The 21,402-nt window shown below is 51.8% G+C and overlaps 1 long non-coding RNA gene across 1 annotated transcript; it reads right to left on the bottom strand.

The window, feature by feature from the left end:
- Window positions 1-1,281: 1,281 nt before the first annotated feature.
- On the bottom strand, window positions 1,282-21,402 carry LOC106982068 (uncharacterized). Its single transcript, XR_008289982.1, has 3 exons — window positions 20,794-21,402; window positions 2,912-3,027; window positions 1,282-1,578 (listed from the first exon to the last, which is right to left on the bottom strand). It is a non-coding gene; the product is annotated as an uncharacterized LOC106982068 (long non-coding RNA).

The following is a 21,402-nucleotide window of genomic DNA, read 5'->3' as shown; positions in this document are numbered from 1 at the left end:
TTGCCGTATGATGAGAGCAAGAGACAAAAACCACACAAACATCACCGTCAACACAGAACAAACATTTGGAAAAAACCTAACACGGTTTCGTGATAAACACTCGATAAACTAGGGAGGGAAAGATACGTCCTCAGCCCAAGAAAGTCTCCACAAAATACTCAGTGTTCGGGTCCTACTTTACGGTCAAAGACAGGAAGTTTATGTGGATTTCACCTCGACTCACAGGAACGAAAGGAAAGCTGGCAAGTCGACCCCACATCTCACGGCTAACGGAGCCGGGAACCCGCGACCTAACGGGGTTTGTACGTGTCCTGAGGACCCCGGGGGTCCCTGGAGCCCAGACGAGGGAACGTCCTCCTGCCCCTGGGGTAGCAGAGAAGAAGGGACAGATGGTAACGTTCAAGAGAGTCACCCTGATCCTGGACACCTTCCTCGTCAGAATGGGGTCCACAGGCGAGGGGCCCTCAAATCGCTCTGAGTGGAAGGACCCCCGTGGTGTGTCTCATCCCAGGAGCGGAGCACCCCAGGATGGGCGAGGAGGGGTGAAGCGGTCCCTCGGCCGAGCCCAAGTCCACCGGGACCCTGCCTGAGCCCCGCCCCGTTTCTCCATTTCCCACCTTTAACGTAGAGTAACCTTGACAACGAGCCTGCTGTTCTCCCAACAGAGGAGAGAAGGAAGGAGGCCGTGTGGACGGAAGCGGTGGACGTGAGGTGACACGGAAATCTCCAGACGCACACAGGACGCATAAGCGATGAACCGGAGACCTCAGGAATTGGACTGGGCCACCACCACCGCGCGTGGCCCGGCCACAGATTACGTCTAGATGCCCCTTGATTGACTGTGGGTCACCTGCTGCATCATGGAAAAGCCGAACTTTGTCACAATAAAATTAAAGCGCTGCTGTATGCGATTAGCCACGTTCTCCGTAAAGTGTGTAACAAACCAGGAACCACAACGCGGGGGCTGCTTCTAATCGCACAGATTGCCACAATGGTTTAGATCAAAAGGGGGACATAACTGCCCATGAAGGGGTCTTTTTCTACGTCTTATTTTTTTGGTACGACTTTTCCCCATTAAAATGGTTAAGTTTCGTCTAAAATTATTACCTCCTGGAACAAAAAGCACATTTTTGTCCCAGGAAGGAAAAAAAAAAAAAAAAAACAATTATGCTATTCAATTCGCCGCTACAAAGATGTAGTGTAATACGAGGTAATAAAACAGAAAGAACAATATAAAGTAAGCGTTGCCCAGATTAAACTGCCTAATGGAAACCTGACAGAGCGGAGCAAGTCTGCTTTATTGAGAAGGCTTTCACAAACGTGTAATCAATAATAAAGTTTATACATCCTGTCTCCTGACTTGATTAAAAAATTCTTCTATTTATTAAATGCGTCCGCGTGGCTCTGAGCCCTATGGAAACAGCTGTGCTGAATCTGGGGTCGTTTTTCTTCCGAGAACACTCAGCATTCCGCACCAACCTGCTGTGTTTTCACCTTCCTCGAACGCAGACGCGCGGGGCTGGGACGATTCACGTTCGTCTCGGAGAGGACTTGACCCCACCATGGTGGACTCTCTGTCTGTGAGGGAGGCGGGAGAAAGGACGCGGAGATACGGGTGCCGGGAGTCGGCATCCTGCATCACCCGAAACATGTTGTTTCTGCGGTAAAATCGCACCTCTGTGATTTAGGACGATTCCTGCTTCCAACGCACAGCACGATAACAAAGAGTTTTAATAACCGGACTCAAGGTCGGAGCTGCAGCCTTGAGGGCAGCCCTAATGCCCCAACTGGGGACGCTCGTCTCCTATTTGTTCCTGGCCAAAGGCGCCTGTCCGCACAAGAATGGTGGCAACATTAGGAGCACACAGGTACGCACAGAGCACCAGACGTTACCGCAGAAGTGACTCCCGTGTGCCTGCACCCTGCTTCCACAGCCGACTCTCTGCCCGCCACGCTGCGGTAGGACAAGGCGAGCGGGAGCTTGGGAGGGAGAAGAGGGAGAGCATCTATCTGCCCGCTCGCAGGTCACAGCGCCCAGCCTCAGCCCTCGGCTCTACCCCATGCACCCCCACTTGGAGGAGCCCCGCCTACAGGAACGCATCATCCGGTCAAATGACGTGCCCGCCGGCTACAGAAAACCATACGGCCTGTCCCTGCCTGGCCTCAGAGGGCCCTCTCCTGAGCATGGGGGGAGGGAAGTCGGCAAGGCAGTGAATTTGCTCCCTGGGGTCACCTGGTCAGCAGCGCCCCTCCCCGCTAGCTGCAGACACACACATGCGTGCGCACACACACACCACAAAAAGACACAGAAACACACACTCACACACTCACACAAATATCCATAATCACGCACACACATAAGCACACACACACGTGCGCGGTCACAAAGTCGCACACATGGTCGCACACAAATATCCATGATCTCACACACACACACAGTCACGCGCCGACACAAATGTATATAACCACAGACACCATCACACACATATACACACACGGTCACACACTCGCACACACGTCTCTCCACAGATATTTTATCCCTAAAATGGGGTGCAGGTAGATAGCACTGCTGAGCAGAAAGACTCAGGGGGTGTTATTTTCCCAACCAGGAAGACACGGGCTCTGGAACTGTGGGCACGTGGCTCACCCCTCACTCACTCCCAAGAGGGCAGGGCCCTCTGTTCTAGCAGCCAGCTTCAGAATGTTCCAGAATTCTGATGACTACAGCAGGTAATCGGGGCACCTGCACTTATGCCTTCAGAGCGTGCTGGTCTCTGCGGGAGTTCCGAGGGGGGGGGGGGGGGGCTCTGCTACATCGAGGAGAAACCCCATGTCAGCTCATCTGTTAGCACTGTCTCCAGAACAGACCACCTCATTGATGCATTTATTGATGTGTTGAGTAAAAACCTACCGTGTCCCAGGCACTCTCTAGGGGCTGGCATCCCAGCAGTGACGAAAACCAGGTCCCCTCCGTCAGTACAGGCTAGGGTGGTGCTCCAAAGGGCACATTAAATCTAGAGTCAGAACCTAGAAACATACACACAGAACATAAAAAGTAACCAAATCAAACTTCTACGGATGTAATAACAACGTGTGAGATGAAACACACCGAATGGGATTAACAGCAGATACAAAATCAGAGATTAGTGAACATGAAGATGTAGCAATATGAAGATATAGGAATAAAAACTATCTCAAATGAAATGCAGAAAGTATGAAAATTGTGTAAATGAAGAGAGCAGGTTGAGAGAGAGACGGAGTCATGGAAGACGGAGACAGAAAAAAAGTTTGAAAAAATAGTGGCCGAAAACTTCCCAGATTTGGTGAAAACTGTAAATCCCAAAACTAGGAATTCTAACAAACTCTAAGCACACAAGCTACGAGGAAAAGGACATCAGGGTATGTTGTAATCAAACTGCTCCAAACCAGAATGAAGAGAAAATCTTGAAAGGAGTCAGAAGTGGGGAAAGACATGGCATATACCTAAGACCAAGACAGCCCTGAAGGCAGACGTCCTGTCAGAAACAGTGCAGAAAAGAAGGCAGTGGTGCTAAGAAAACTGTCAGCCTCGAATTCCATACCCAGCAAAAGTAGCTCCCAGGAACACCGCAAATGTTTCCAGGCATATGACGAGACGTGTGACAGCTGAAAGAATGTATCGCTAACCCAGCCTCAAATTCCATACCCAGCAAAAGTAGCCTTCAGGAAAACCACAAATGTTTCCAGGCGTATGATGAGGTGCGTTACGGCTGAATGCATGGAAGCAGGTCTTAAAGCAGCAGGAATCCATCACCTCCCTTCTGGAGACCAGACACCTCAGATCCAGGCAGACCAGGGTTGGCTCCTCTTGGGGGCTCTGAGGGTGAAGCCGTTCCTCTCCCGATGTCTGGAGCAGCCGGTGATTCTTGGCGTCCCTTGGTGCATGGACGCATCCCCGGCCCCATCTCCGCCTCTGTCTTCACATGTCTTCCCCCCACGTGCACGTGCATGGCCAAATGTCCCCTTCTTACAAGGACACCAGACCTATCAGGCCCCACCAGCATGCCCTCGTTTGGACTTGATTACCTCTAAAAGGACTGCATGTCCAAATTCGGTCACGTGCTGAGGTCCTGGGCATTAGGACTCCAACACGTGAGTTTTTGGAAACAGCTCAGCCCGTAACGGATGTGAACGGCACACATCTCTCAGTCCCTGCGTCCATCCCTTTGCATGGGCTGTCTCTTCTGTGTAGAATGGGCTCCTACCCCCTCACCCCACCTCCTCCTCCCTTGCTGGAACCGCCACCTCCCCCACATTGCTGGCAGTCCCCAAGCATATCATCCTGCTGTTCACCAGTTTCCCCCGAACTGGGAGCTCCTCGAAGGTACATCTCCCTGGCTTTCCTTGGGGTCTACGTGAGAACGTGAGTCCCCGTGAGTCTCTTGAGTTCCGAAAGGACCACAGGCAGGGCAGGGGTGAGGTGCCAAGGCCAAGGAGGGAGGATCTTTTGGGGATGGTTGGTGATCAGAAGCAGCCCTGTGTTAGTAACTCTGAGGAAAGCATCTGGGGAGGGGTGCCTGGGTGGCTCAGCAGGTTAAGACTCTGACTCTTGATTTCGGTTCAGTCACGGGGCTCGTGGGTTCGAGCCCCATGTCGGGCTCTGCGCTGACAGTGCGGAACCTGCCTGGGATTCTCTCTCTCCTTCTCTCTCTGCCCCTCCCCTACACATTCTGTCTTTCCCTCAAAATAAATAAACTTAAAAAAAGAAAGAATGTGGGGACATGACCGTGCCCAAGGGGAAGTAAGAGGGCCTTAACTCTAAACAATGCGTCAGGGACTAGAGGATTTATTGACCGCCAAGAGGGCCCCCGCTCGCAAGTGAGTTGGTGTGCCAGGAAAAGTGTGGGAAGGAGGCACCTTCAGACACAGCAGGAAGACGGCCAGGATGGGAGGGGGACACCTACTGTTCCCCTTGAGGACAAGAGCGGCCTCTGCAGAAAGCCAGCCTGGATCGTGCTGGGGCTGTGGCCTCAGACCCCGACATCACAGGTTTCACGCGCTCTCTCACGAGCTGGGTGCACGGTGCCCAAACCGCAGAGATGTTAGCCCGTGCAGGAATCCCTCTGTGTCACCGCCCACACCAGCACGGCCACGGGGCCTCATCCTTCCTCTTCCTCCACCTGTTCGCCAGAAATAGAGCCACTCGGGTCGCCCGCTGTCAAGTGCCTCGCGGAGGTATGCGCCCCCGACGCCGCCGCCCGCTCTGCGTGGGATCTTTTTAGAGTGTCGACATCCAGCCCACTTGTGCTGTGGCCAGAAATAACCTGTCCCGCTGGGATGTGCAAGGCATCCGGGAGATGCGGGCTTGGGAGCATCTAGTCCAGCCTCTGTGGGCACAGCTGCTGGGACGGGACACACGAGGAGAGACACCGTCCTACAGCCTCCACCCGACCAGACGCGGGAGCCCGTCTGCCGTCCACGCCTTTGCGTTGACCTGTTCGTCCCGAGGACTCACAGTGATGTTTTCATCTTAAAACAAACAAGGGGCACCGGGGGGGGGGGGGGCGGGGGGCTCAGTCATTTCAGCATCTGACCTCAGCTCAGGTCATGATGTCACGGTTCACGGGTTCAAGCCCCGTGTCGGGATCTGTGCTGACAGCTCATAACCTGGAGCCTGCTTCGGATTGTGTGTCTCCCTCTGTCTGCCTGTCACCTGCTCATTCTCTCTCTCTCTCAAAAATAAATAAACATTAAAAAAATTTTAGGGGCCAAAAAAAAGAAATTTTTTTAGGGGCGCCTGGGGGGCTCAGTCATTTCAGCATCTGACTTCGGCTCAGGTCATGATGTCACGGGTTCAAGCCCGTGCGGATCTGTGCTGACAGCTCATACCTGGAGCCTGCTTCGGATTGTGTGTCCCTCTGTCTGCTGTCACTGCTCATTCTCTCTCTCTCAAAAAAATAACATTAAAAAATTTAGGGCCAAAAAAGAATTTTTTAGGGGCCTGGGGGCTCAGTCATTCAGCATCTGACTTCGGCTCAGGTCATGATGTCACGGTTCACGGTTCAAGCCCCATGTTGAGCTCTGTGCTGACAGCTCAGAACTGGAGCCTGCTTCGGATTGTGTGTCTCCTCTGTCTGCTGTCGCTGCTCATTCTCTCTCTCTCTCTCTCTCTCTCTCTCTCTCTCTCAAAAATAAATAAACATTAAAAAAAATTTAGGGGCCAAAAAAAGAAATTTTTTTAGGGGCGCCTGGGGGGCTCAGTCATTTCAGCATCCAACTTCGGCTCAGGTCATGATCTCGCGGTTCCTGAGTTCAACCCCTGCATCAGGCTCTGCGCTGACAGCTCGGAGCCTGGAGCCTGCTCCGGATTCCGTGTCTCCCTCTCTCTCTGCCCCTCCCCTGCTTGTGCTCTGTGTCTCTGTCTCAAAAATGAATAAACATTAAAAAATTAAAACAAACGACAAAACAAAAAGTCTTCTGTCTGCTGTCTGTCACTATGATTATGTGCATCTTGACCACAATCTCTGCTTCGAGAGCTAGAAATGCAGCTTGGTGGTGTTCCCGGCACTCAGCACCCGCCGAGGGTTCCCTCCTGGGAGCCCCAACGACGGTGACCCGGGCCTTGTGCACCTAGCTGTGTTGCAATCTTGCATTTACACACCTGCGGTCCCTGCAGACGCGGAGCCCCGAGTCCCACTGCCATCCACTCTATGCCCCGATTGTCACATGGGTCACACGGCACCATAATTATCCTAAGATGTGCCTGTTCCTGAGGTCGGACGCGCAGGCAGGTTCCCCGGTGCCCTTGCAGCCTGTGGGAGTGGGGTTATCACGCGCCATGGGCACAACCTGTGGAATGCGTGAACAGGGGGACCTCTCTGCTTCTGACAGAAGTGATTCAGCGTTCGGTGAAAATGTATCACTCCTCAGAAGGCAGTTGGGTGCACAGTCCCACGGACAGGGGACCCTTGTGCCACCCAGTGGCCTGGAGTCATTTCTGGGGGACACCCCCCACACACACATGTGGCCTCTGCAGAGAGTCCTTGTGTCCTGAGGGTGCCCGGCCACCATCACAGGATCCCCCTACAGAGTGAGCTCCTCCGGCCACAGCAAGAGAAGCCGCACAGCCAGCACCTAAAATCCACAGGTTGGAGGGCAAAGCCATAGAGGCAGGCTCTGTCCCCAAACCCCTCCCCCACCAGGCTCGCAAAGTCTCCATCAGGCCAGCCGCCTCTGCACCCCCAGGGGGAAGGACAGCACCTGTCCACAGACCCTACCCGACAGCCACCTGGAGAGGCTCAGCAGAAAGCTGGGAGGAATTCGAGGCATGGGGCAGGTGTGGGGACGAAATCCATGTGCAAAAGTTCAAAGCCATCTTGATAGTTCATGGGGTTATGAAAGTAATGCAAAGAGAGATACCAAATTATATATCATAGAGTGTACTATGTTATATTGTTACGGGATATGCATACACATATTATCTGTAACTGTTCTGTTATACAACGTATATACACGTATGATACATTTCTGTAACATATTACATACTCATGTATTACATAAGTATATGATATGATTATATTTTCAATTCTATATGCATATGATATAATGTTGCGGAATATTAGATATATAGTTCTAATGCACATAATTTTTGTGGATACGTGTATGTGTACTGGAAACTCTTTGCTCATCTGGACGCCAGTGAAAACTTTCACTCACAGCCTCAGATGTTCCCCTGGGTCTTTCTGTGTGCACATATGTGATTTACGAACCAGTGGTATGTTTATATGGACTGTAAAGGAAATACTTGTACTTTCAATCTTTCCATTTATTATCTATCCGTTTTATCTATCATCTATCTAATCTATTCATTCATCCATCCCTCCCTCCGTCCATTTTCTATCCGTCTATCGTCTGTCCATCCATCCGTCCATCTATGCATCCATCTGTCCATCTATCTATTCATCTGTGTATCATGTATCTATCATCCATCCCTCATATCTATCTACCTATCATCTGTATCCATCCATCCATCCATCCATCCATCATATGTGTCTATCTACCTAATCAATCTATCCATCATTATCTATGTATCTATCATGTATCTATCCATCCATTATATCTATCATCTATCTGTCCATCCATCCATCCATGTATCCATCCGTCCATCGTATCTATCTATCGATCTATCCACCCCTTATGTCTATCGTCTATCTACCCATCCATCCATCTATATACTATTTATCTTCTTTCTTCCTTCCTTTCTTTCTTTCTTTCTCTCTCTTTCTTTCTTTCTCTCTTTCTTTCTTTCTTTCTCTCTCTTTCTTTCTTTCTTTCTCTCTTTCTTTCTTTCTCTCTCTCTTTCTTTCTTTCTCTCTTTCTTTCTATTTCTTTCTTTCTTTCTCTCTCTCTCTTTCTTTCTTTCTCTCTTTCTTTCTTTCTTTCTCTCTCTCTCTTTCTTTCTTTTTCTTCCTTTCTTTCTTTCTCTCACTCTTTCTTTCTTTCTCTCTCTCTTTCTTTCTTTCTTTCTCTTTCTTTCTTTCTTTCTCTTTCTTTCTTTCTCTCTTTCTTTCTTTCTTTCTCTCTTTCTTTCTTTCTTTCTTTCTATTTCTTTCTTTCTTCCTTTCTTTCTATTTCTTTCTTTCTTCCTTTCTTTCTTTCTCTTTCTTTCTTTCTTTGTTTCTCTCTTTCTTTCTCTGTTTCTCTCTTTCTTTTCTTTCTTTCTTTCTTTCTTTCTTTCTTTCTTTCTTTCTTTCTCTTTCCTTCCATCTATCATCTACCTACATCTCGTTTTCACCCCGTGTCCGGAAGGAAAATCAGACCCGTCGTGTGTGCTACCTTTCAAAGACTCAAGGGCCAATTGCCTTTGTGCATTTCCAGGGAAAGATCTCGCACCGTCTTGGACAATGTGATCAGGTTTGGTTTCAAGTCGGTCAGAAAGGAGACTGAAGTTAACAACACACTTCTTTCGTGTAACCCGGTTCTGACTCTGCCACAGTCCTGGCCGTTAGCAAAAGGCAATTCGACAGAAAGTTCACGAGCTGTGCAGGCAAGATGGGTCTTGAACCACCCGCATCACTGACGGTCGTGGGAACGTTCTGTGGCTCCCAGGGAAGCCGTCTGCTGTACGTGAACCTCAGAAACGTCACCAACTCTGAGAGGTCGCCCATCGTGTCACCGGGAGAGCATGTCAGGGGCTGAAGCAGGCCCCCTGTTCCCCACACCTTCTTGTCCCATCTGTGATGTGAGCACAGGGTAGACAGGATGCACCCAGCACTGTGTCTGCTTGGACCCAGAGGAGCTCTGTGCCCCCACGACTCCCAGAAAGGCTCACAGAGCAGTGTGTTTCTGCCATGGAAGTGCCTGGTGGCGTTCGACACTGAGGATTAGGAGTTAATTACATGCTTCGGATTCTGGAGCCAGACAGTAATGCGGCTTTAATGCCATGCATGGCTATGATTTCCTGAAATCTGCTGGTACATAACCTCTGGGGCATGACCAAGAGCCCTTAAAATAACCTGACTTACGTGCTGCCAGAACACGCCTTAATTCAGCCGTCCTCTGCAAGGGCATTCTTTCCATACGGGCTGCTTAGGAGGACACAGCACATGGCTGGGGCCGGCAAAGTTGGGGCGTCCTCCCGAGCCATGGGATGGCACTGTGATGTTGGGGGGGGGTAGCCCAGGCTGGTCAGTTTGTCCCAAGTCGCCCCCACAGTGCTGTTTAAGACCATCATCCTGGACTTCTGCTTGTACACAGAGTCGGGCCTCCATGCTGTGTTCTCTTCCCAGGGATCCCCAGTGTATGAGTGCCCCCTGGCCACATGACAAATGACCACACACTGGGGTCCTAGAACAGCATGAACTCATCCTCCCCCAGCTCTGGAGACCAGAAGTCTGAGATCCAGGAGGGGCAGGGCTGCTGAGATCCAGGTGGGGCAGGGCTTCTGAAATCCAGGCAGGGCAGGGCTGCTGAGATCCAGGCAGGGCAGGGCCGCTGAGATCCAGGCAGGGCAGGGCCACTGAGATCCAGGCAGGGTAGGGCTGCTGAGATCCAGGTGGAGCATGACCCCTGACACCAGGTGGGACAAGGCTGTGCTCCCTCCAGAAGCTCCAGGGAGGGTCCTTCCTGCCTCTTCCAGCTTCTGGGGCTCCAAGGATCCCTGGGCTCCTAGCTGTCTCCCTCCCATTCCATGTTCTGGAAGTTAGGATATGTACATTTCTCTTGGGTAGCCCCCATTTGACCCATTACACGTGTTTACCTCGCCATAATTCCTTCCTGAGTAGGTAGGACATTTAGAGATTCTCACACGCACACATGCACACACACACACACACACACACACACACAGCCATGTGACCCCACCGCAGACAAGCATTTATATCACATTTCAGTCCCGTTGTACCTAAGCAGCAGAATTTCTGGGTCAAAGGCCAAGTCTATGTTTAACCCTTGAGAAACCAGCAGACCAAGTACAAACTGCACGGCGTCCCCTGTGTGTGACACGACTCCCAGGGGCTCCCTATCCCCATTATGACAAGGCCCTACCAGCCGGCACAGCTCACACACCAGCATGCTATCTCGGCCCGTGGGCTCCAGCCAAGAGCCTTGGTTCTGCCCAGACACAGGGAGCTCATTCCTGCCTCAAGACCCGCCCCCTGGATGCATTCTGTGCCTGGGACCCTTCCCCACGTTTTCGGGGCTAATTCCCAGTGTTTTGTGTCTCCAGACTGCGCAGCTGAGAGGAGCCAGCGAGACCCTCTGGAACAGTCCTTCACAGCATCAGAGACACCCCCTTTGCGTCGCCACCCCTCCCCAAGAACAGCAAGCCCGTTTCTGCCCTCACGCTGTGTGCAGTAACCAGTCCTTAATCAAGATTATTCACGTCTGGAAACAGAAAGACCTACAGTCACTGTCTTTTCCGGGTGGGTGGGGGGTGGAAGAGGAGATCGTGACTGGAGATTTTTGTTCTCTTTATCCTGGGCCCATATTTTTCAAGTTCTCTCCAATCAGTCTGTATGTCTTTTATAACCCTCAAAGAAAGAAAGAAAGAAAGAAAGAAAGAAAGAAAGAAAGAAAGAAAAAGAAAGAGGAAAAAGAAAAAGAAATGATCCAAATCACTCACTTTGGCTATCTGAAATACAGCCCCATGTCGTTAAGAAAAATGCTCGGGGTCAAATGTAGGTCTTCATCAGGAAAAAAAACAGCATTTACCACAGCAAGCACCGACTGGCTGCCTTTATGCTGACGGACACAGAAGACAGTATCACATCCCAGATCCTAAGAGTTTCTGCCTCATTTTTCAGGGGCAGATGTATGCCCTAGCAAGAGTCCTGCCTGTGCGGCTTTCATTAGACTAAAGAATTATCCAGAAAACAATCTTTTCTTCCTTAAAGACAAATTTGTGAGCTGTCTTCCAATGCCGTACATTGCTGAGGACAGTGAGATTGCCTTCTGCCCTTTTCTTTCCCAAAGTTATTTATAGCCTATGCTTTTCCAAAACAATTTTCACGCAGATTAATATTTAGCCCGTGCGGGTATCACTATGGGAAATTTGGGAGACGGAGAGAACATTTTTTAAATCACTTACTACCTCTCTCGACCACGCTAACGGAAATGATTCTCACTTTGAGGATTACCTCCTGGTTTCTCAGAGGCTATTTTGACAGAGCACACATCCTGCTTTGCTACGTAACCATCCCCTTTGCCTCTGTAACAAGCACATATCCTGCGGTCTCTGTGCTTGCTTGTAGCCATTGTCATCGTGTGCAACCCTGCAGACTGTCCAGAGTAAACCTATCAAAACTCACTGAACACATTCCATTCTTGATCGTCTCGACTGCTTTCGATTTTTTCACCATTACGGGTCTTACAGTGCTGGAGAGCAGCGCTCGCTGTGGGGGGCTATTTTCGCAAGAGTTTTATGGAGGGAGGATTTGGAACCGCATCTTGTGAAGGTCCCTGAGCTATCTGAGCGCAGCAACAATTCGCTTCTGAAGACATCTAAGGCAGCGTGCAAAAGCCATGCAATCTGTTCATTACATTAAAATAAAGACCGGCAGCCTGCAGGGTGGAGGGGACCTAGCCACCCCCCGTTAGGTGCCTTCCCTGTATCTCTTCCACCAACACAGGTGACCCCACCAACCTCAAGGAGGGCAATTCTGCTCAAGCTCCGCAATGATGTTTTTCTGGCTCCATGCAATGGAATCAAATAGAAGATTCCCCCTCCCCCATTACTTAAAGGCTGTACCTCATGACCCCCAGGAGTTCCAGAGATGAGACAGCTCATCTTCTAAGGGGGCCAGACGGGGTGTTGACGGTGAGTGACTGAGGGCTTGTTGTAGGTATGTAGGTTCTGTGGCCACAGTGAACACGGGTACTGTGTGAGCCTCCGGGGTTGGTCACAACAAATGACTCCACACTGGGAATTTACAACCACAGGAAGCCATCTTCTTCCAGCTCTGGAGGGCAGAGTCTGGGACCCAGGTGGGACAGGGCTGCTGAGACCCAGGCAGGGCAGGACCCTTGAGATCCAGGCAGGGCAGGACCCCTGAGATCCTGGGGGGGCAGGGCCACTGAGATCCAGGAGGAGCAGGACCTCTGAGATCCAGGCGGGGCAGGGCCGCTGAGATCCAGGCGGGGCAGGGCTGTGCTCCCTCCAGAGACTCCAGGGAGGGTCCTTCCTGCCTCTTCCAGCTTTTGGGGCTCCAGGCATCCCTGGGCTTTTGGCCACGTCCCTCTCGTCTCTGCTTCCATCTGTGTGTGGCTTCTCCTCTGTGTCTGTGTCTCCCCTCTTTTGTCTCTTGTAAAGACACCTGTCATTGGATTTAGGGTCACCATCATCCAGGTGAACTCACCTAGAGTTCCTTCACTCACGTCTGCAAAGACCCGATTTCCAAATAGAATGCTATTCTGAGATTGCAGAATGGTTCTGCGGGCTTTTCTCTTGTCAGGTCGCCAAATGCTCATCGGAATCTGCAAGGTGAGGGCCTTGAGGGTGTCACCAAGAAGGACACTGAGGCCCAGAGAGGGTGAGGCAGAGCCCTTGTCACCAGGAGGAAGACAGGGACACAGCGGGGTGACGCGTCTCACAGCCGCATGAGTGAGAGCAGGCACGAAGCAGAAACAGCCTGAGCGTGTGTAGACAGAGGAACAGATCAAGTGTGGTCCATCCTCTTGTGGGACTGTTACTTGGCCACGAAGAGGAGGAAAGTTCTGACAATGCGGCCACGTAGACAGATCCGGAAACCACAACGCTCAGGGAGAGAAGCAGACACAGAGCATGTGATTCTGTTCCTACGAAATGTCCACAAGCAGGCCAGGTCACGGACAGGAAGCAGATTCCTGGTCACCAGGGGCTGGGGCAGGGGAAGGACAGTGACTGGCAAGGGGACGGGGTCTCCTTTTTGGGGAATGGATGTGTTTTGGAACCAGAGAGGGGTGGCATCCACACCGTATGTGAATGTGATAAATGCCACTGGTCACTTGAAAATAGTTAATTTGGGGGTGCCTGGGTGGCTCAGTCGGTTAAGCGTCTGACTCTTGCTCTGGGCTCAGGCTATGATGTCATGGTTCACGGGTTCGAGCCCCACGCTGGGCTCTGCGCCGACAGTGTGGAGCCTGCTAGGGATTCTCTCCCTCTCTTTGTGCCCCTCCCCTGTTCGTGTGCGTGCACAGTGTCTTGCTCTCTCAAAATATATACACAAATAATAAAATAAAATAGCTAGTTTTATGTTATGTGAGTTTTACCTAAACAAAATATTTTATTTTATTTTTTAATTTTTTTTTCAACATTTATTTATTTTTGGGACAGAGAGAGACAGAGCATGAACGGGGGAGGGGCAGAGAGAGAGGGAGACACAGAATCGGAAACAGGCTCCAGGCTCTGAGCCATCAGCCCAGTGCCCGATGCGGGGCTCGAACTCACGGACCGCGAGATCGTGACCTGGCTGAAGTCGGACGCTTAACCGACTGAGCCACCCAGGCGCCCCTAAACAAAATATTTTAAATAAAAGTTCGAAAATGGAAGCGTTGTAGGCGGTCACGCGGTGTTCTGAGAGGCCCAGGAAGAGATGTGCCAAAGGCACGTGAGTAGCTCAGGGAGCCACGGAAGGGACAGACCCAGCCCGTGTCGGCTGGCCCGTCAGAGGCGACCCGGAGCCCCAGGACCGAGGCTGGCGGGAGCCGGGGTCGCAACAAAACCCCCACAGCCCTAATCCCTGCGTCACGGCACCTCTGTCGAGCCCAGGAGACAAGTGTGGCCAGCCGGGCAGGGTTGCTGGAACACCTGGGTTCCCACCTGTGTCCAGGTGAGGAGGGGCCAGCAAAGTGGTGACACAAAGAAAAAGTTCACGCAGCCCCGGGTCACAAGGGTCACTGGAGAGCGGGGTCCGCGTCCAGGCCACTGTGAAGTCGCGTCTGTGAGCAGACCAGGGGCGGTGACGTCACGGAGGTCGCTCTGGCACCTAGGTCAGCTCTGCCCTCCCGCCCGGGTCTGGGGGTCCAATGGTCCGCCCTGCCGTCCAGCACGTACGAGGCTGGAGTCAGCCCCTGCTTGTACGTGGGACCCTGGATGTCCAGATCCACGTGTCCGGGTGGGACTTTGATAGGCAAAGTCTTCCTTCTGGAAACACCCCCAGAAAGCCAGGCTTCCCCGCTGCGGAGCTGGTCTGCACGCGTGTTTTCCCTCTGACGTGTCAGCTGTCTGCGGAGCGGGAACAAAGCAGCTCAGCACCCCGCGTTCCGGCGTAAGCCAAAGACCCCACTCAGAGATCGCGGTGGGAGGCATGTCTCACTAGGAGCCGGGTGCTGGTGATTATTATCGCTAACAACGCCCAAGTCGGCTGAGTCACAGGAGCAGCACGACGGGAAACGACGCGGTCTGCGTCTGTCCCCAGCATCTCCCTGAGGACGGACACGATCCCGGCCTCACGCGCCCGGCTCTGCCCACAGCCGGGCCCCAGTCTTGTCATTTTCAGCTGCTGATTCTTGACCCGGACACCATGTTCTGCTCAAGCACCCCAATCCTGCCCACACCCCCGATTTCTGGGCCACAGGCGTGGCATCGTCTTCCAACCTGCCGCGGGATGTACGCGTAACGGGGTGCCCGTAATTCTCCGTCACCCCCAAGGGGCTAATCTCCCCCCCCTTCCGCAGGTGCTTATCAGGGTCTCCACAGTATAATGTGCACTTTAATTCTCCACTGGGGGCCACCCTTTATTTGTTTATTTATTTATGTATTTTGGTGACGGAGCTGGTGCTGGTAAGGTAATAACCGGACGCAGGGTCTCCACGGCGTAATGTGCATTTCTGCACTTTATAGAATATTGAATAGACTTCATTATTTCTTTCAATACCGGAGTGCATTCTGCCGTTTGATTACCTGAACCAGAAGCATTTCCATACGCCATCCATCACCCTGACCAGTGCAAAGCACTGAATATTCAGATTAAATTGGAACTTTTTCCCTACGAATAAGGAATTGGATTCTATTCTGTAATATACAGTGTCTCCGGGGACAGGAAATTGAGTTGAAGGTTGCGGAAGGCGAGTAAGGAAATTTTATTATCCAAATACAAAATTATTTTCCGTATCATCAAACCCTGAAACGGAGCCATGGGGAACCAGGGGGTCAGCAGCGAATTCCATCAGAGATGAAGACGGAAAAGGGGGCATTTTCCAATGTAACTTTTATTTCTCCAAACGAGTGCTGAGCACGGGACAAAGAGGTATTTGTCAAGGTCTGTGGCCTTCCTCTGACGCATCAGGAAGCAGTCTCGATGAATTAAAAACGAGGCAAAGCACCTCCAGGAAGTTTCGTGCTTGGAGGCCAGAAGGCGGAGCCCTGAGGGGGCTCCCACGTCCCCCGTGGACCCCGGGCACAGAGACGGTGCCCACGTGTCCGTCCTGTGCTCTTTGTGCTGCACTGAGCATCGTAGCCATTCAACCTCAAGGAGAGGACACAGCCAGCCTTTTCCTCCACTCCTGCCCCAACCCAGAGAGATTCACTCTCTGGAGCGTGGAAGTAGGTTTCCACGCCACGTGCAGAGCAAAGACAGACCGATACCTCTTAAAACAAAAACAAAAACAAAACAAACAAACAAAAAAACACAGAAACCTCACGCTCTCTCATGAGACCCAGTACCAGGCTTCCCCGGGCATTCTTTGGGAGAAGGACTGATCTCCTTGGACTTTCCCCCGATGTTTAAACTACACAAAATGGGCAAAGTGTACTCATTAGACAGAGTAGCTCAAGCCTCCTTGAGGGCCACTCGTACCAGCTGGATCAAAGCACAGATGCCTGGTTTTATTTCACTAGAGTCTTCCTGTTTTAACAAGGACCCAGGGTGTTAGTTCCTGGGGCATCCATAACAAACTCCCATAACCTGGGTGCATAAAACCACAGGAATTCATGCTCTCCCAGCTCTGGAGACTAGAAGTCTGACATCCAGGCAGGGCAGGGATCGTGATCCTGGTGGGGCAGGACCACTGAGATCCAGGCAGGGCTGTACTCCCTCCTGAGGCTCCAGAGGAGGGTCCTTCCTGCCTCTTCCAGCTTCTGGGGCTCCAGGCATCCCTGGGCTCGTGGCTGGGTCCCTCCTGTCTCTGCCTCCGCCTTCACATGGCTTCTCCTCTGTGTCTGTCTCTCTTCTTCTCTCTCGTAAGGACATTGTCATTGGATACAGGACCACTGTGATAGAGGACGGTCTTATGTCAGATCCTTCACTTCATCACATCTGTAAAGACCTATTTCGAATGAGGGTCCCCTTCCCAGGTTTGAAAGTCGAGACGTGGACATAACTTTTGCGGTTGCCACTGAACACGCACAGCCAGGGTGGGGGGAACAGTCACTTACATAAGAACAAAAGTTTCGCTTTTCAGGCCCACACTCGGCTTGTGAGCACGTTCACCTGATTTTCAGGTGACGGCCCCGCCGGCCAACATCTGCAAATGCCTGGTCGCTTCATCCTTTAAATAAGGCTGGTTCAAGCCCTGCATTGCGCGCTGTGCTGACAGCTCGGAGCCTGGAGCCTGCTTCGGATTCTGTGTCTCGCTCTCTGATTCTCCCCCACATGCACTCTCTGTCTCTAAAAATAAAAACACATTTAAAAAAATTTAAAAATTGAGGGGAAACTCACATAATGTAAAGATAACTACTTCAAACTGTACATCTCAGGAGCATTTAACACTCTCCCAAAGTTGTGCAACCCCCAGCTCCGTCTGGTTCCAGAACATTCTCAGCCCCTCCGAAAGGACACGCTGTCCCCTTAGGCATCAATGGCCAGCGCCCTCCCCAGCAGCTGAGGGCCATTAATCTTTCTGTTTGCATGGATTTGTGTATTCTGGACATTTCGCATAAAATGAATCATGCACTCCGTGCCCAGACTCACCTGCCAGACTTTAAGTGTTTGTTTCTTTTGAGAGCGTGCACGCATCTGGGTGAGAGCAGACAGTGAGGAAGACAGAAGCCCAAGCAGGCTCTGTGCTGACAGCACAGAGCCCAGTCCAGGCCCTGAACTCACAGACCACGAGATCACGACCCGAGCCAAAGTCGGACGTTTAAGCGACTGAGCCACCCAGACGCCCCTCAACCCTGCAGTTTTAAAGTTCTCCATGTTGTCTCTACAATTCTGATTGCAAAGCAGCCCATTCTTGCCTGAACTGGTTGGTGTCTTTTGGGTTGTAATTTATCAAATGCAGACATTCTGATCCTTTCCCCATATTTGTCTCTTTCTCTCCTCACACTTGCACATTCTACCATGTAATTGTGCACTGAGTTGCCTAATTATATAAATTGCCGCTCCCACCCCATTAGACTAGGAAACCTTTGAGATCATGAACTTTTATTTATGTGTGTCCTCAGGCTCGTACCATACTCTCAGAAACCCAGTAGGAGGCAGTTTAATCATGCTGCGTTCCAGCAAAATAAATACACTGTAAGTAAATTGAAACAGAAATAAGTTGGGTGCCTGGGTGGCTCAGTCGGTTGAGCGTCCGACTGGCTCAGGTCACGATCTTACATACATGAGTTCCAGCCCTGCGTCGGGCTCTGTGCTGACAGCTCGGAGCCTGGAGCCTGCTTCGGAGTCTGTGTGTCCCTCTCTCTCTCTCTGCCCCTCCCCTGCTTGCACTCTCTCCCTCTCTCTCTCTCAAAAATAAACATTAAAAAAATTAAACATAACTCAAAAATAAAACTGGGCTCTTGAATCAGGAAAATAGACAGACGTCTGAAAAAAAAAACAAAAAACGCACACGTGCATAACCTCTGTAAAACTCTTTCCTGTGGATGAAAGGGCAAATCTGAACAACCTCCAGTCTTTTTTTAAGCATTTATGATTTTTCCATTCTCTTTAGTTTGTTTAGAGCTGCCATAAATTTGTTTCATTTTTGTTGTTTTGCTCAACATTTTTATCTGTCTCCGAAATCTTTTTAAAGATTTTTATCTTCAAGCAATCTCCCCAGGCACGTGGGGCTGGAACTCACAACCCCGAGATCAAAAGTTGCTTGTTCCTCTGGCTGAGCCAGCCTGGCGGCCCCTTCTTTGGAAGCTTATTAAAACAGGAGCTAACAAACTAAAATTACTTTTCAATTACCAGGTCCATAGGGCATTTTACCTAAAATCCCATTGCTTAGGTTGGAAAGTGTTAATGGATGTTCTCTCTGCTTTTTGTCCTGGGGGCAGTGACACCAGTAGAACAAAACCCAATGACGCTAAACAGCCTTTGCTGCAAAAACTTCCCAAGGCCACTTCATCCATGGTTCTGCCTCTGGAAACCTATCACGGGAGAACCACCCTGCTTTGAATCAAGGGAGAGGCAGTGATGCTGGGTCCTGGGCCGTCTGAGTCCCACAAGGAAGGGGGTGCAGGGGAGACGGGCTGCCTCCCAAGAAGGAAACGATCCAGCGACGACAATGCAACATCATGGAAGGTGCCCGTCAGCTCTCCCCACCGTTGCTGAGTGTTCAAGGCTTGACACAGGAAAAGAGCAGACCCCTACCCTTCCAAACTGTACGAAAGGACGTCTCATTGAGCAAGAGACAAAACCAAATGTTGGAAAGGAAATCCGTGAGGAGCAAAGTGCAGCCAAAAAAAACTGAGGAAGAGAGAAGCAGAATTCATAAATAGCATGCAGACAGGCCAATCCGAAGACGCTCTGACACAAGTTCAAATGGGTCCTCGTTAGCTTTTGACAGGAAGTCTCTCGAAATCAAACACATGCACATTGACGGCTATGCTGGGGTTCGTTTTAAGGATAGAAACAAAGCTTGTTCAAGAGAAGAAAAAGCAACTCGTTTTGGAGGAACACACTCGGTAGAACTACACTCGATCGCCCTGTGCAGCTGCACAAAGCGGGCGTCTTTGCAGCTTAGGGTCAGCCGGGGACCTGGGAGATGCAACCTCGCGGGCGCTGTCTTTGGGGCGTCTTTCCTTCCCAAGCCCAAGTGCGCCATCGGCCTCCTCGGCTCCGCAGGCACGCACATTGTTATTTTGTTACTCATGTTACTCAGTGAGGGAGGCAGGAGAGTCTGCCTGTGGAGGCTGAGGACGTGCAGACCAGCTGCTTCGAGGGGCCAGGGGGGCTGTCCACAGAGGGAACTGCACTCAGGTGGATGAACGAAGGTGCCTGCGAACCATGCGAGCACCCTCCTCTCCAACCTCCCCCTGGATAATACCCCAGGGAAGTTGACCCAGCTGTTCCTTGCCCCCCACCCCCCGAATGAAGAATCTTCTGGAATCTACCTCTCCACTGACACGCTCCCCACCCCCACCCGTCTCTCCTGGGAGCCTCTTGACACCCCCTGGAAGTCAGGCAGCACCGGGGGGGGGGGGGGGCATCCTTCCTGTAATCAGCAGACTTTACTCCTGTTTAGAGGCGACGGTGCACAACCCTGGCCCCGGGGGGGGGGGGGGGGGAGTCTCGGGGCCCCACAGCACGTTTGTCCTCCCAGGCCAGGATCTTTGCGGGGGCCAGTACATACTGAGGGTGCATTCTGTTTCTGTCCCGGACCTTATTTCTGTCCGGCTGGCAACCGCACAGGCACTGCCTTGGGCCCCACCACTGCGCCCCGGGCCCCGGGCGTATAAAGCCACCTTGTGCAGGCGCTCAAAAAAGCCCTTTCCCCGCCAAAACCACAGCGATGCACGGGGCAGTGAGTGGCAGCTCCTTCGCAGACCCGGGGTGAAAGGCGCATTTGTTCCTGGACAAGATGTCTGTATGTGATAAACCCAAAGGACCATCTGTATTAATATTTACTTCTCTCCAGAAATGACAGTATGGCACACAAGCATTTTGCTTCCCAATTAACAGAAACAACTTCACAGAATTCCTGCGTTATGGCGCCCTCCCGAAGAGAGCATACGCCGATTTTTATCTGCAGGTACGAAACACAGACTGGGTTTGAAATCATCACACACACAAAATAAAACCAGAGGGTTAGTAAGCCTAGCTATATATACTTATACTGCTGAGAAGCAGAATCCAGCTCGTAAAACCTTCAAAGTACCCCTAAAAGAGGGAGCAGACCCCAGTGAAAACTTTTTTTTTTTTTTTTTGCAAAATCACGTTAGGAAGAAGAAAACAACTTTGAGACACAAAAGGAAGGAGGTGCATGTAGTGCAACGTGCGTGACTGAACGAGTCTGTTAAAAGCACAAACGGAAATAGGCTACTGGGGGGGGGGGGGTGCAAAAGGCCATTTCAGTAACTAATTTCACCTCCGGCAAAAGAGATTTATTATTTTTGCAATTACAAAAGCAGTACGTTCTCACGCTAAGCATCCAATTTTTAAGAGATCTACGTCTCCAAACCTTCCTTACCGTGTGAGAAACAAAATTAACGTAAACGGGGTTGCCTACTTATGAAATCTGCAGCCCCAGCCTCGAGCTCGCTCTCGACAGCCGCAGCGCGCAGTCGCGTTCTTGTGCTCGGCGGGCACGCACTGCGCATGCCCGCGCGCGCTCCCGGTGGGCACCCACTGCGCATGGCCGCCCGTGGTCTGCCCGGCAGACGCCATGCCGGCTCGCTCCCGGCTGGCACGTACTGCGCATGGCCGACCCGGCAGGCTACATCGCCACCTCACCCCGCCCCTCCGCCCCCCCCGCCCCACCACCACGGCCAGCACGCACGCGCGGCGCATGCTCCCACTTCCGCGGCCCTCCGGTCTCGCGGGCGTGTGCCGCACCCCGAAAAAAGCCTAAAAGCAGAACGTGGTCACGTCCGGCGGCCGCCGCTCTTGCGTCCCCATCCTCGCAAAGCCCCTACATCCCCGCACAGCCCCCCGGCGAGGCCCCAGCCGGTCCCGTGCACGCCGGCCTGCGGCGCCCGGGGCCGCCGTGATGACGCCACGCGTCGCGGTGACGCACGACGTAGGCGACCTTCTTTGGGAGCGCGGCCGGCGCGCCCGTTTTGAAGCTGCCCTGAGCTGC

This window comes from Acinonyx jubatus, chromosome X, assembly GCF_027475565.1.
Source record: "Acinonyx jubatus isolate Ajub_Pintada_27869175 chromosome X, VMU_Ajub_asm_v1.0, whole genome shotgun sequence".
Lineage (NCBI taxonomy): Eukaryota > Metazoa > Chordata > Mammalia > Carnivora > Felidae > Acinonyx > Acinonyx jubatus.
Note: the sequence above shows the minus strand (reverse complement) of the source record. Positions and strands in the feature narration are given on the sequence as shown.